This window comes from Spodoptera frugiperda, chromosome 8, assembly GCF_023101765.2.
Source record: "Spodoptera frugiperda isolate SF20-4 chromosome 8, AGI-APGP_CSIRO_Sfru_2.0, whole genome shotgun sequence".
In the NCBI taxonomy this organism is placed as follows: Eukaryota; Metazoa; Arthropoda; class Insecta; order Lepidoptera; family Noctuidae; genus Spodoptera; species Spodoptera frugiperda.
In genome coordinates this window covers 808,926-824,346 of record NC_064219.1, presented here as the reverse complement: position 1 = coordinate 824,346, position 15,421 = coordinate 808,926, and the positions used below count along the sequence as shown (strand labels likewise).

Here is a 15,421-nt window from a genome sequence, read left to right as displayed (position 1 = left end):
AGCTAGGTGCTCGTTCTAAAGTGTAGCTTTGAATGGAGAAGAACAAGCAAGATACTCCATCCTCTTTTATGTAGTGACAGAATATAAAAAACATCTATTCTTCGGTTGACAGAAAATTCATACTCAATTATTTCTTCTTTGATCTCTTCAAGTATATTTATAAGAACGCACATAATATAATCCATTACTTTAATAGGACAACTTGATTTAGGGCCTTCTCACACATCATCGGTTGCTGCCACAAAATTGACGTCACTAAAATATGGCGGCGAGATCCGCGCCGACAATACATGTCTGCGTCATCGTGTCATGATTTGTGGACTGATGCTGATGTCTGTATGTTGATGCGGATTTCGGCATTTGAATATGGATATTGAAGGTTTATAGGTGTTAGAGGTTTGTTAGTAGTGTAAAAGTTTGGTATTGTGTGTGTTTAGTACATAATTATATAAGAGACTCGACTCGACAATGTATTTTGAATAAAAAATACAATATAAGCATGTGATTGTTTCTCTTACTTAAAATAAGATTAACTTGATAGAACTTTAAAAATACTAAAATACATTGATAACAATATTATTATTTGCTCGTTACAAGAAGTCTACGGAGAAAGAGTAAAATATAGTAAGTTTAAGTTATTTTGAGGCACAGTACTGAAAATAACTCAAACTTACTATATTTTGAAAAATCTAGAACAAAGCAGGGCCAAACAAATCCGATTTTACGGTAACAATGTTGATGGTACCAATTTTTCTATTAATAGGTAATTATAGTACTGCATTAACTTCCTACTACAAGTTAATATAGTCAACTCACTGTCTCCATCAAAAACGATTCTAACCACACCCTAAAGTCAAAGTTAGAGATTGGTACCGAACTATCCCTTCTCTGTTTACTCAACTAAATTTTATCCACGGATTAAAGTCAAACAGAAATGTTGTGGTCAATGGTTCCACGTGTAATATTTACCAAGCGAAGTCAACTGACTGACAATTTGCATGACATTCCAATCAAAAGATAATATTTGCCAGAGGTTGTGTACAGCCAAATATTATTTTTTCATTAGCCAACAAGAATGGCTTATAAACATGTATAAATAAGGGCTTGGCTCAAATACTGCACGGATGCCTCTGTGTTCTGTTGTTAGACAACGAAATATCTTGTTTTTTGTGTTGGTATATGCGTACCTAGTGTTGTTTGTAAGGTTCGGTAGTAGGTTAACATAGATGGTGATTTTGTATGTGTGGATTGTACAGTTGTCTGTCTGTTGAGTCTTTTAATTGTTAGGTCTCTTTTTCTTTTGGATATCTTAATTCGATCTGTATTTTTCATTTGATAGCGTAAGAAGCGAAGAAAAATTTAATTTAACTTTTAGATATGTATTTATATTTATTTTTACTTTTAATTTAAATAAAGTCTAATGGTATGTTTGAATCTTTATAAAATTCAAAAATACATATTCAGAAAAATATTTATTTACACATACATCTGAATTTAAATAAAAATCTCATAAAGAAACGGTTTCCATCAACCAATTCGATACGAAACTGAAAATCTAAGCGAATGTCATGAGAAAATCTCCTAAAATATATATGTTCGAGAAAGTTTCGTTGTCAACTCATAAGTGTTCGAAGTTCGCTGATTGCTCCAACTTGCTGGTTACAAGGAAACATATTGCCGACTCGTTACAGCCGTCAAATGTTTTATGTTATGGTTTTTTTCGAGAACTTTCTTAGAATTTCCATGTAATAATAATTTATTTTCATTTTGGTAATGATTATTTTTTGGTTTTGTTTCAGGTTGTTGCTGATGTGAACCTCCGTTATGTAGTGTGAGTATCCTTTTTTAATTTTTTAATGATAGTTCAGTTTAAATTCCTTAAGCCTTTCACTGCCAATAAAAAATCTGTTAAAGGCCAATCCTCCAATAGCGTCGGTCAGCGTTATCCGTCAAGGCATCTAATGTATTAACATTGCTTATTGTTAGCATATAAACGACATTCTTAAATAGTACAAATTCCTTGTCCAAATTTAAATATCCACGCGCTTTTCCCCATTCTATTTTCAATCCTATTACGGCTAAACACATATGTTTTAATCATACTTATTTTACAGTTAAAAATAGCTCTCACACTGAATAATTCTCTCGTAGCAACAAAAATAATTACAGCAACAAAACCCCACCATTATTTTTAGAACTGCTACACAAATGAACATAAAATTAACAAAGTACATAATTATCACCTTTAGGTTGTACTCATGTAATTATCATTTTGTACTGTGAGGCCTAAAGTTAGGCCAAAAACATTAATATTTGATGATCTCGAGCCAAATAGGAGCAGGCCAGGCCAGATATATAACAGGCTTAAGTAAAATGAGTTATTGTGAGTCCATGGGTCCCCCATCTGTCATTATTTGCGTATAAATGTGACCTCTAAGTAAAATGTATGTTGCTCGAAAGAGGTGCTCCTGAATAGGATATTTGGACCTCTTTGCGTAGTCGATGTCAAATGAGTGGGTGGGTTTTTTAAAGGCTCTTGTGGGTTGGTTTTTTATGAGATATCTTTTTCCTTTTTATAAGTTGTTTATGAAACGAATATAATATGTGGTAAATGTTCTATGCGAAATTTTTAAAGAAAGGCTGTTACTTTTAATATCAATTCGTGTTATCGAGTGCAAATACATTTTTTTATTATTGACGTTTTAATTGAAGTATAGATTTAACTTACATTAGTTAACAATTTTAAAACTGTTTTTCAAAACAATTATTTTTAATGTATCTGTTTTTAATTTTTTGTGTCAAATTTTATTTTTATTGTCCTTGTTGTCTCTTTTTATTTCGCGTACTAATTTTATTCCTTTCAATTAATAATATTTTTTTAAACTTCACACCAAAAATGACACCATCAACCTTGAAACACCACCTCACCAACTATCCCACAAAATCCCCCATCACGAGTACATCAATCGAATTCACCATCAATTTCCAACAACCATAAGTCCAATTTTGCCAATAAATACATCTTAAAAACGTGTATTATGTATTATAAGATAAAAATCAAGATTGGAACTATATCAAAGGCGGACCGCAATGGGTATCGTCAAAGTTTTATTGGTCTATTACTGTTTTACAACAAAGAATATCGAGAGGCAGCTCGCTTGCTATAAAATCCCATGTTTCTGATGGCTAAAGTTGAGTTATGAGCTGTTAGCGATTTTTGTCGGCTAATTAGTGGATTTTGAGTCGTAATTTATGAGTATTTTAGTTGTTTTTTGTTTGGATAGTATTTCTTTTTTTTGTGATTTATAAATCGTTTTCGTCTACCTAAATGAGTCAATAGTTGTATAAAATAATGGTTTGTGGTGTCTATAAAATCCTTTCTAGTCTTATTGAAATGATTAAGTATTATTTCAAATTCCACAGAAAAGAATATAAATGTTGTATTTTATATTTTCCAAATAATCAACAGCAACAAAAATGGTTTGTCAATATTTTTTATATTTTCCTAACCGCCAGTAATATTGACGTAACCTTGGAAGGTTATATTACACCAACAACATTTCCAAACATATTTAATATGCCAGAATAAAACACACAAGAAGAGAAAATCAAACAGCCAAAACTGTGTACACCCTTTAACCTATACCACACGTAAACAAACGCACCATGTATAACTTCGTTTCCTTTGAGCGTAGCCTCTTTGTAAACCAATTGAATTAAATAAATAAACAGTACACACTTAAAAGAATTGCTAATGAAATACCGATTCTAAACTGTCAGACGTTTAAAGTTCAAAGTTTTTTGCTCCGACTATTGCTGAAGTGATAAACGGGGGGAATGTATATTTTTTGTAATGACTCCTTGCTCGTAGCTCTCGTTTTCAGTATTGTTTTTCTGCTTAATCGAGTAAGGAATAAAAAGAGATTCGTTTATTTGTTGTTGTAAGAATGAAAATGTGACGATTTTCTTTTTATTTTAACTTCTTGTAAAATAGAATTTACATAACAATATTAAACAACTAAATGTCAAGTCAAAGTCAAAGCCAGGATTATTTATTTCAAATAGACCGGGAAAGGTACTTTTGAACGTCAAAACAAATATTACAATATAAAGAAAACAAAATGTCTGTCTGTTGGTCAGTCCTCTAGTGAAGTTATTTGCTCGTTCCAAAGTGTAGATTCCTATGGTGAAGAACGAGCAAGAAACTCCATAGGTTACTCTTTTACAATCATAACAGAATAATAAACAACTAAATGACCGAAAACAATAAATGAAAGATATTAAACGTAAATCATAGTAGAGTATACATAACTATTAACAAACTCTACAAAGCATCACTTACAACTACCACTAAAACCACCACTTGCAAAAAAAAACTAAAATAATTTAACAACAAACCAATTTAATCCCAAAAAATCCCAACTATAAATCCATCGATAACCAATATCCCACATCACTAGTTTGACAAAGGTAAACCCTTCCGTTTTGTGACCGCAAAAACTATAGGGATGGGCAACATACGTCTGATACCGGGACTTAATTAAACAAATTAGTTGTTTGGGCCGGGATTAATGCGGGGTTCCGGGAATTTGTCATGTGAGCTTAAGGGATGCTGATGTCTTAATGCGATAGTTGTAACTCAAGAAACTTGGACGTAAGGTCGGTGTGTGGTTCGTGGACATGGTGAGGTACAAATGGCCCTGAAAACTTGTATGGATAGTCGATTAATGAAAATGAAACTTATGTTGGGATGATTTATCATCTTTGTATCACAACTATATATTTTTTAATAATGTTATGTATCTTTAGCATTAATCTACTCTGTCCGCGACTAAAAATCTTATGCCTTCTCATTTTTGTTAGAATTTTTGGTAATGCTCTCTAAGTACCGTAGTTACAGATATTTAATGATTACTTAAACTATTCATCGGTAGCGATGTTGTACCGAAAGCAGTTGCTAAGGACTGGGTTAAGTAACCAATGAATGACTCTGAGTAGTGAGTAACAATGATGACTCTGAGTCAGGATGTAAATTTTGTTTCTACGTAAATCATAATTATGTCAAATAGACAAATAATGAAATATTTTTCAATACCTACACCCTAATTAATTAAACTGCCAGTAAAAAAAAACCAAATTATATTCTTATATCATTCTGTGTTCATTACTTTGTCAAAAAACTTTAAACTTTCTTTTTACGTAACACCTTATTAGCAGCTGATTAAAATAAAGTCGCAGTGTGCACCTTAATGGTGTTAAATTTGATCATTAAGACGACAGCGGTGCAGAGGTCAAGCAGAGTTCCAGCGTTTTTATTATATACACGCTGTATAATAAATTACTTTACGGTTAGCGCAGTGGTTCTGCTACTGGCTGTCTTAAATCTTGTAGTAGTGTGGGTATCTTTCTCCATAGAAGAACTTTGGTGTAGTGTAGTGTAGTTATAGTGGTGATTTTTACGAAATCTTTTTATTTTTTGGATGGTTATAACGCTTGGATTTTTCCTGTTGCGGATGCGTTTACAAACATACAAGTTGACATACACAGGACACCCAGAATGTAACAACAATTTGTGGATCACACAAAGAGTTGCTTCAGCCACCGCACCAACCGTGCAGTCTTTTTCTTTTATAACCTCTTCTTGACTGCCTCTATGAAACTGGTAATTTAAACAGTGCAAGCTTGATGTTTAAAAAATCTCAGTATTACTATAAACAACAATGATTTTACCTTGCCTAGCAATTATCTTTTTACCTACCGCTTTCAGGAAAATCAGATCTGAAGGCCATTATAGGGATAGACATGTGCATTTACTGGGATTTTCCGTCTCTATTGTGAATAAAATCATATTTGACGAGGAACTTGATTAGTTTCAAGTCATGCTAGAGACTCATATACATGAGCATTCACGCATTCGTCATTACTAACGTAATAATTGATTTAGTATGTCTCACGACGAAGAAGAAGTTATGGTTTTTAATATTACTTAACTTCATCGACTAAGCATTAGCAGTAACATTTTGTAGTCAGAAGTATATTTTTATTAATAAAAATACCTATATCAAACTACTACACCATCCATCAAAATAAAACAAGCTTTGGACCTGAGCATTAAGCTTCAAAATCGTTTGTCAATTTTTTCCCTATTAAATTCAATGTTCGCACAGTTTTTGTACAATAATTCAAGATAAATTAATTTCGTGACAGGAAACAGCCATTTGGAGATAAATCTATTGGTGATAATGTAAACGTATTTTAAATAGTAGACTTTTTTGTAGGCTTATTCTGAATAGTGTTGATATTTTGTAGTAAGTAGTTTATTTTATTTATTTAGGATCACCAACAAAGATACATTGATAGAAAGCTAAAATTTGTTTACAGTAAGTATTTTTAGCATTGCATCTTTAATTGTAGGTAACTACGGATTCCATAATTTGTCGATATATTAGAGTAAAAAAAAAGAAATGTTTAAAAATATCAATAGATGAATGGGTTTGGGCTTCCACTATCATTTATTGCTTTATAGTAACAAGAAATTTAAGTAATAAAATAAGTTATAAAAATTCATGTCATTCGTTTGCAAACCTTTAATTCACCACACCATCGCCGACTAACATTAAAAAAATATTCATACACGTTTTTACCCATAACCAATATTATATTTAGGTAGTCACAACAAAAAAATACAATCAAAGAAAACTCCAAATATCTAAGTCCGTTATGAATATTGAAAGAATAAATTTTCAAAAACGTTTCCAAGTTCCCATATTTATGCAAAGCGAGCCAGTATCAAATACACAGCGAAACTGAATCCAATCTAACTTTAGATTCTATATGGAACATAGCGCGACCGTAGCGAAAGGAGCCGACTATTGAAAAATAAATTACTAGCCTTTCCTCAAGTACTTACTGAAGTAGAAAGCTGGTCTTCAAAGAGGTCTCTACTGTCTATTTTAGTATTTTTCTGGGAATGGATGTCGAGATATCTCATTGAGACACCTGGTAACTGACATCACTATACTTGGCTGTGTCCACTTTTAAACTGGATCTTTGGTCGATTGTACTCAATAACTAGGCCAACAATACAGTAGATAGTGCTCCATTGTATTTGCGTAATTTCATTATCATAAACATCTTTAATTGATGGAGTATGTGAGTTGGTGATAGTTAAGAAGTAGCTGGGGCCTCTCTCTTAATGGCTGACCATAGTTTTAAGGCACACAAACGAATTGTGTGATAAATCTAAGGTGAAATGTTAATTCATTATCATCAAATGTTTATGTTGTATGTTTATCCGAATAACGAATGGCTACTGAAATATTTATGTGTCCATCTTTCCGCATGTCACAGAACAATACTTAATGACCAATAAATATTTCCTTTCTCCGCATTTTTCCTTAACGCACAGAATACGTCCGCGTATTTCCAATCTATTGAATATTGAACAGTTGTATAAATTATCTCTAACACCTGTTTATACGGAAAATCGTCGTGTTGCCCAAATTGCCAATTTACATTCAGAATCACCACGAAACCGTGGACAATTTGCAAGTAACTATACTAAGTATGGGCGCTCGATGTTATATTAATAGGTTTGGACTGTGTTTCTCAAACAACACCCCGGGAATTCGCAGAAACGGGACTCGGAGAGATTGGTACATTTATTAAACAAAAAGGAAACAAAACAAGTCGATCCCATTGAGATGAGGATACAATAATGGTCCTAATCTGTTTCATTAGAACGTTAAAACGAATATTGTTTTTTCTACGTAAATATATAAGGAGTCCATTGAACTTTCTCATTGAAACACTATTAAAGATGTACCAGAAGTGTAGTAAACCATTTAATATGATCCCTATCTATCTCAACGGGACACTTAACTTTATTCATACGATATAGAATATTTACTAACCCTATTCACGTTCCACTTTCGAAAAGGTACACGACAATTATTCAGGGCCCGCCATTAAAAAGTTTGAGAACCTCTGAGTTAGGGAGTTGAACGATTAATTAACTATAAGATAACACTATGTTTGCTTTCACTTGTTTTGAACTCAAGTTGGGCATAATAAATGAATAATTTATGTTGCTGTGTTGTTAATGTATGAGTAAGTAAATATAACATTTGTGAAACTTGTAGTGGATAAGCAAGCTGGCCTGGGATCGAAGTTTTGCTGGAGGTATATCTTCTATATACATGTAGGTTATTAAAAACATAAGGTTTCCTAGCCTAATATGTTTTCCATTCAATGTTATCAAAACATATAAAATCAAATCATTTATTGCATTCATGTGTAAGTAATAGATTAGTCTGATTATTAAATCTCTCATCTTCGTTTCCATACAAACATTTATATGTATTTTTTTAAACACTGGTAGTAGTTACTACCAAACTTTTTTTAACTCAACAAAATATTGGATGTACGTTTTTATTGAAACTGGTATTGACCTATATAAGTTTTTAAACTGACATGGTCACTAACACTATTATTAGAACTTATTACGGGATATTTACCATGTTTATTTAATTTGGCGAGTTTCCGATATTTCGGCACTGTTGCAAGCGCCATGATCACGGATTAACTGGAGTAAATGCGGGTGGGTGTTCACGAGCAGACAAATCGGTCTACCCGCTTTCTCGTTCGTTTCTTGCTGACATCACTAACACCACTACCATTGTCACTTGTAACTCGGTTTAACTCTCGACACACAAAACTCACTGTGTCCGCTCGCGAACTTTTTCTTTCTTGGCACTTTTTCGGGTTTTACACAGTTGGACCACTGGATTCCAAGCCCTCGACAGTTGAAACCCATCCTCCCGGTTGAAGTTTTTGTACTTGGTTATCTCAATCGCTTCTCTTACCAGTCTAGGTATATAGTGGCGTTCTGTCGAGATAACTTGTGGGTTATGTAACTCAATCCAGTGGTTTGATCCAGCCTCCAAGATGTGTTGAGCTATAGCGGATTTTTGTGCGTCGTTGTTTTTCACCGCTCTGATATGCTCAGAAATTCTACAAGCCACAGTACGCTTAGTCTGACCGATATATGATTTGCCACAGCTACAGTCCACTTTATAGACACCAGGTCTTTCTAGAGGGAAGCTATCCTTCGGCGAGCGCAGCATCTGGGAAACTTTCCGGAAAGGAGTGAAGACAGTCTTTATGGCATATTTGTGGAGAATGTTTGCAACCTTATCTGTCACTGGAAACTCGCCAAATTGAATAAACATGGTAAATATCCCGTAATAAGTTCTAATAATGGTATTGACATAAAACGAAATCAAACCAACAATATTATAAAAGAAACATAATATAATCCAACGCTTGCCACAATACTAAAGCTACTAAAGCCTAGATTTCCTAGTCAGTCTTCTTAAGAAGAGCTCATACATCCACAAATAGGCCAAAGATCTAAGAACAAAAACAAAGATGTTGAGAACACAACACACATACTGCTCCATTCACCCTTCAAACACCTGACAATTGAACGAGAACTGCTGTGACCTATTTGGATGCTTACAATCGACTGCGCTCTTAAGTAGGGCATAATGTCACTGTGTTATAACTAATGGTTGAGAAAACATTCATACCAGATAGCTTGAAGTCAAATGAAGTATATTTTTTTACATTTAATGGGTCGACGTTTGGCCGCTATCTCGGCTGATGGTAAGTAATGAGCAGCCCATGGATGGAGCCCATAATCAACTTATTCACCTAATAACTCATTCATATATTGTGAATGAATGAATGTGAAATAAGAATATTTTATCAGATTATAAAAAATTTGGAGACTTACGCTTACCATCAGGTGATCAGCTTGCTTGCGGATCACCAGTGGAAGCAACCGAAGTCTCTCAGGGATTCGGACAGCATAAACGGAGTTGCAAGTTTAGAATATTGAAAGATTTCAACCATTCCCATTACTTGGGGAAAATTAAGAAAGTTCTCTACCCACTATTAGTGCAGGATAGTAATAGACTGATTCGATTAATTGATTTATTAACAACAAGGATATTGATAGCAAAACCATTAGATATGCTAACAGCATTTTGACAAAGATACTCAACGTTTATACCTCACGGAATTAGGTCGAAGCGAAGACCAAGGTCGGCTCCGATACAGCTTTCAACATCTGAATCAATCCCATTACAATCCATTAATTTGTAATATGTCAATATCCATTAGAATACATAGAAATCGTAACGGATTACTCTTGAAATTTTTAAATCCAATTTTCGTACCAAATTTTTTTGATGACTCGAAAAATTATGTGAGTGAAGATAGATACGCATATCATGGATAGGATTTGATAGGGATCAATTTTGATAGATGTGAGTTTGTAGGATTTGTTACAATTACATGAATCCATAATACATAAACGTGTAATAGAATATAGCGTAAGAGAAAAATGTATCAGCGTTTCTATTAAGTGTTCCATTGTTTGCTTCAACTTATGACCTGAGCCAAGTAAGCTATAGGCAGCTTACACTTTGACTTTCGGAGACTGCAATTAGGTATTCCTTTTTAAAAGGCCGGCAACGTATCGGTGATTCCTCTGGTATTGAGGGTGTCCATTGGCAGTGTTGATCGCTTACCATCAGGTGATCAGTCTGCTGGTTTGCCTCCTCTTCCATAAAACATCGCAAACCTTCTACCAAGCATGGGTATTATAACTCACTGTCTTAAAAGATCCCGAGTATTTGATCAGTAGACAATATCAGATGTTAACAACAAAACTAACAAATACATTGTCTAACTTTTTGTATACAAAGATACTACTAGATTATTCACTACGACAAAATTAAAGGGACCTAACAGGATCATTAATATTGATAATGTTCCCAGAACAATGTCTGGAAATCTAGACGAAGGAACAATCGGATATTTGTTTTCATAAAATGGCTATATTTACTCATAAATAATAGAAGAGGCAAGTCTTCGCATTGGTTGCACGTAATTGCAATCTCTGGTATTTCTGCACGCTATTTTAAAATTAAAGAATATTGTTGATGTTTTAATCGTTCGACGAGAAGAGAATAGACACTACTGGCAAACGGTGAAGGAAAACATCGTCAGGGAATTCTGAGTTTTTAAGTTCTAAATATAGGTTTGAAATCGTCAACCCGAATTGAACAAACGTAGTGATTAATGCTCAAACCTTCTCCGTGCGAGAAGCTTTGGTCAACAGTGAGCATTTGTAGGCTGTTAATGTGAAGACAATAGTTGATATTTTTTATTAGTATGCTGGTACATTAGAGCAATAACGATTACAAAGATATTGTGTATTGATTGTTGTACGTTATTTACAATGCCCCTATATTGTTCTTCTAATTGGTGAACGTCTTACTCTATAGGAAGCCGATGTATACAACTAGCCAGAATAGTATGACAAAAATCCAATCAAGACAATTTAAAAATTATTCCTTAAACACACAACAGTCCAAAATAAACTGTCATTACCATTACGCGAAAAAATACAATACTAACACAATGAAATACTTTGAGAAACGAAGCGAATACGAAATATTACAAAAATAGTATCACAAAAAACGTTCTCGAAATTGAAATCTGCGTCAATAGAGGACCTAAATATTAATAAACAGAAAACGATAAAGTAAGATTCGAATACCGCGTGGTTCCGTAAGAAACAAGTAAAATCCATTATTTGGTATATTTAGCGTTGTATCGAATAAGCACAGGAGGCAATCGAGAAGAACAAGTCTAAGAATTAGATTTCTAAGTGGTGCAAAGGATTACTAGTATTCCTTTTATATTTGAAATTGAATTGGATACACATACATAATCTCACGTGTGTCTCCCATAGGGGTAGGCAGAGACAATGAAACGCCACATCAGTCAGTCTTTTCAAGTATGTTCTTCGATTTCGGGTACTTTTAATTGGAATTGGATTGCGATTATATTAGGATTTGTGCCCAAAATCTGAAAATAGTATTACATCCGAGTGCAATAATGCTATTAACAAGGTAAATAGACCTTAGCTTTCAAAACGAGAGATGGAAAAATCAATGATCTTCTCTGTGAACTGAATAATTATTTCAATCATTGTCAGTTAGACCGATCTCAACTATTCATTACGGAACCCCACATACAACAAAAGCATGAGTTAATTTAATTTCTCAATATCCAGAATCTACCGCGTTTCCAATATTGCGAATGAATTCGTGGTTTTTTTCCTTAATTTCCAAATTGCCATCATCCCTGAACGTTACCTACGGGAAAATATTTAAATGCTTTCTCTAAATGGAATTCTTGAAATGGTCTTTGATTTAAATCGAAGCAGATTCCCCATCTGTTTGGTGTGTCTTTTAATAATTTATTGTAGTCGACATTAAACATTTAGATCTCCTTGGAATTTTTGGGTTCCTCGTTCCTCATTCCCGGGATTTGCAGCTTTAATTTTAATTATACAGTATACTGTGTCTTTTTGATAGCAATAATTATATTCAACACTAGTTGAAAACTTTATTTACAGTATAAGGAGCATAAATGAAGAGTTGTCACACTTGATTAAATAAATTATGGTCCATTGACAAAGAATATTGAAAATGCCTTCAAAATAAAATTGTTTTAAACGATGACTAATTTTTATTTTAATGTCCGTATTTTCTTACAGAAACAAATACTTCGAACATTTTGTACGTAGAAATGACGTATTTGCTCTTAGCGCTATATCTCTATTCAGTATAAACTTGACTAGTAAAAAAGCAAGTTCAGTACCTTTCTTCTAACTTCTAAATTGTGCAACTATCACGTTTGCTCTTGCAACAAGACCTTCATTTCTTTACACAGAATTTTCGCAATGAAGCAATTTTTTCCCGGAGTTGTTAGCCAACCCCTGTCAGGAAACAGACGCAACTTTTATGACTTCTTGCTCTTTTAGTTTTCTTATTACTTCAAAGTTAAATCCAGTGGTACTTTACTGGCACTTAAATTAAAAATAACTGAGTTGCTTAAGACTACTAACGTTGTTGCTGATTCACTATTTTATTTATTTGTACCTACCAAAAATGGAATTTGTTACTCTGTAGTTACTAGAGTTTTAGACCTTGTGTTTAAATTATTAATTGATTCCTGAATTAAGAACACCTTTTCTGTTTTGTCGTCGGAATCAATTAAAATATTTCAATCTACAAGTCTCTGGACATCCTAAGCCATCATATCGCATAGCTCATCAACTTATCAGGGTTGTAACTACCCATTATTCCAAAGTTTATTTTTCCAAAATTTCACTCTCACCAAAATTCTTTACGTCTACTATACTGACTTAAGAATTTTACAATCGACTAGACTCCTTTTCTGTTTCAATTCAAATCCAACATTTAACAATAGACACGCCCACTACAAACTGGAACTGATAACATACATGACTGGCCGTTGTTACTCAAATTTAATCGTATTGTTAATCTGGAATCGGCACAATACAAAGCGAGCCGCAACCTACCATAGTTCATTGATCGAAGTATTAAATGTCAGAGCACTTTGAACCTTAACCACTTAGCAACTCCCTAGATGTTTTGATTAGATTTTCATGTTTCGCAACTAGTGAAACTTTGGATGAAATGGACTTTTCAATAGATTCCAAAGTCGTAATTATACTCAAGATGTGTCCTTGTTACGATAAAATTTTGTTGAATTTTCTTTCCCTTCCAAAGTTAATTTTTAACGAGGTGTGGGCTTTATCAAAAGTTTTGTTTTATAACCCGATGAATTGGAGGGTCTTTAAAATTTGTACTTTTTGTAAATTGACTGCTTCGTTTGAGAGACTTCACAGCCGGATCGATGTTTCGGTTTTGAATTTGATGTTGAAAATAGGGATATGCCTTTTTAATTTCCATATAATTTTACCAATTTTGTTTCTACTCCTCTGTAATATATTAGAAAACTTTTGTTTTTATTATGTTGTTATGTGATTTTGTTATATCTTCATAAACTTGACTTTCTTCGTATTGAACTCAAAATATTATACTTGTAAGTCAATCATAATATTGAATTACTAGTAAAGAGAAGTTTTAGTTCGTAGACATCAAAATTCTCATCAATTAAGTTTCCCAATTTGCTGGGAGACTGCATTCGCCGAATATGCTCGATTTTTCTTTCATCCCTCGATAAACACGGAGATTGTCTATTAAACTTCCCACTTCCATGGTTTACTTTCAATAGCTTATCTGAACCTCGTTAACACAAACGTCAACGGTGAAAACTTTAACCTCGATTCCTCCAGAAAATTATATTTCATTTTTATTTGTTCCCAAACAATTTTCTTCATCTATGTTCAACGTTTCAGCAAAAATAATTTTTCGTCGAGTCAGACCGTTAACCAATTTACTCGGAGACGTGACCCAAGCTATTTATGGGACAAACTATTTGATTTGGACCCTCAGCAAACAGTGACCTTTGATCGTACCTCTTTGATATGATTCAAAGACTTTTTGTATTGGCCTCCCAAATGAATTTGGTTTTATTTGTTCCAAAACAATATTTTGTAGTTTTCACTTTGTAATATTTGGATTTAATATGTCTGAACCTCTGTTGTAATATTAAATTTTGCTGTGATGTGGCATATATTGATTTTGTTATGAGCCATGTTTTGTGGGCTCGATTTGTAAATATTTCTGCAATTTCTGTGCTCAAAACTTTTGCAGCTGTCTTTGTGTAATCATAAATACGTACAAAATTAAAATAGTTTAATCCACGCAGCTCTGTTTACCAGCTCAAACAAAGATTAGTCAACAGATGACCAGCTTAACATAAAAATAAAGTGAAATTCCGTAAAAGAAATTCAGAAAAGGAAAATCAGGAAGGACAAGAAACAGTAATAACTCAGGAGGCGAGTCCTTGAAAGAATCCTAATAAAACATTAATAAAATGTCGGTCCGCTTTATACAATATCATTTTGGGAGGCGACAAACAAGGTGTGCTTTCAAATGAGGTTTGACCAAAGCCATTAACTGAGACAATTTCGAGAGTTATTAAAATTTCATTTTCACTTTTGATGTCGATTCTTTTCAAGTCATGATTTTCGAAACATTTCTGTTTTTCTTCTTCGTTTATTCATATAAATAAATTCAATTTATTTTTATGAATGATTTAGCTTTTATTTTTAATGTATATAAAAGTATATCTGCATTGCAAATATAATTGACTGCAGACTACAGAAAGAAAAATACTCCATGGTTCGCGGGGTGGCAGGGCACTGGCTACCGTGCAATGGGTAGGATTCGATTCCCGCACGGAACAATTATTTGTGTGATCCACAAATTGTTGTTTCGGGTCTGGGTGTCATGTGTATGTGAACTTGTATGTTGACCAAGACAGGAGAAAATACTAATATGAGGTAACGTTTAAAAAAAGTTGTATAAAGATTAATGATGACATTATAACAAAAATTAACAAAAAAGAT

General features: G+C 33.4%; 1 protein-coding gene across 1 annotated transcript in view; it reads left to right on the top strand.

The window, feature by feature from the left end:
- LOC118275455 (hemicentin-1) overlaps positions 1-15,421 on the top strand; it is a 296,991-nt gene that overhangs the window by 104,070 nt on the left and 177,500 nt on the right. The window contains exon 3 of the mRNA XM_035593419.2: positions 1,800-1,831. The gene's annotated coding sequence lies outside the window, so the exon portion shown is untranslated. The remainder of the gene's footprint in view (positions 1-1,799; positions 1,832-15,421) is intronic.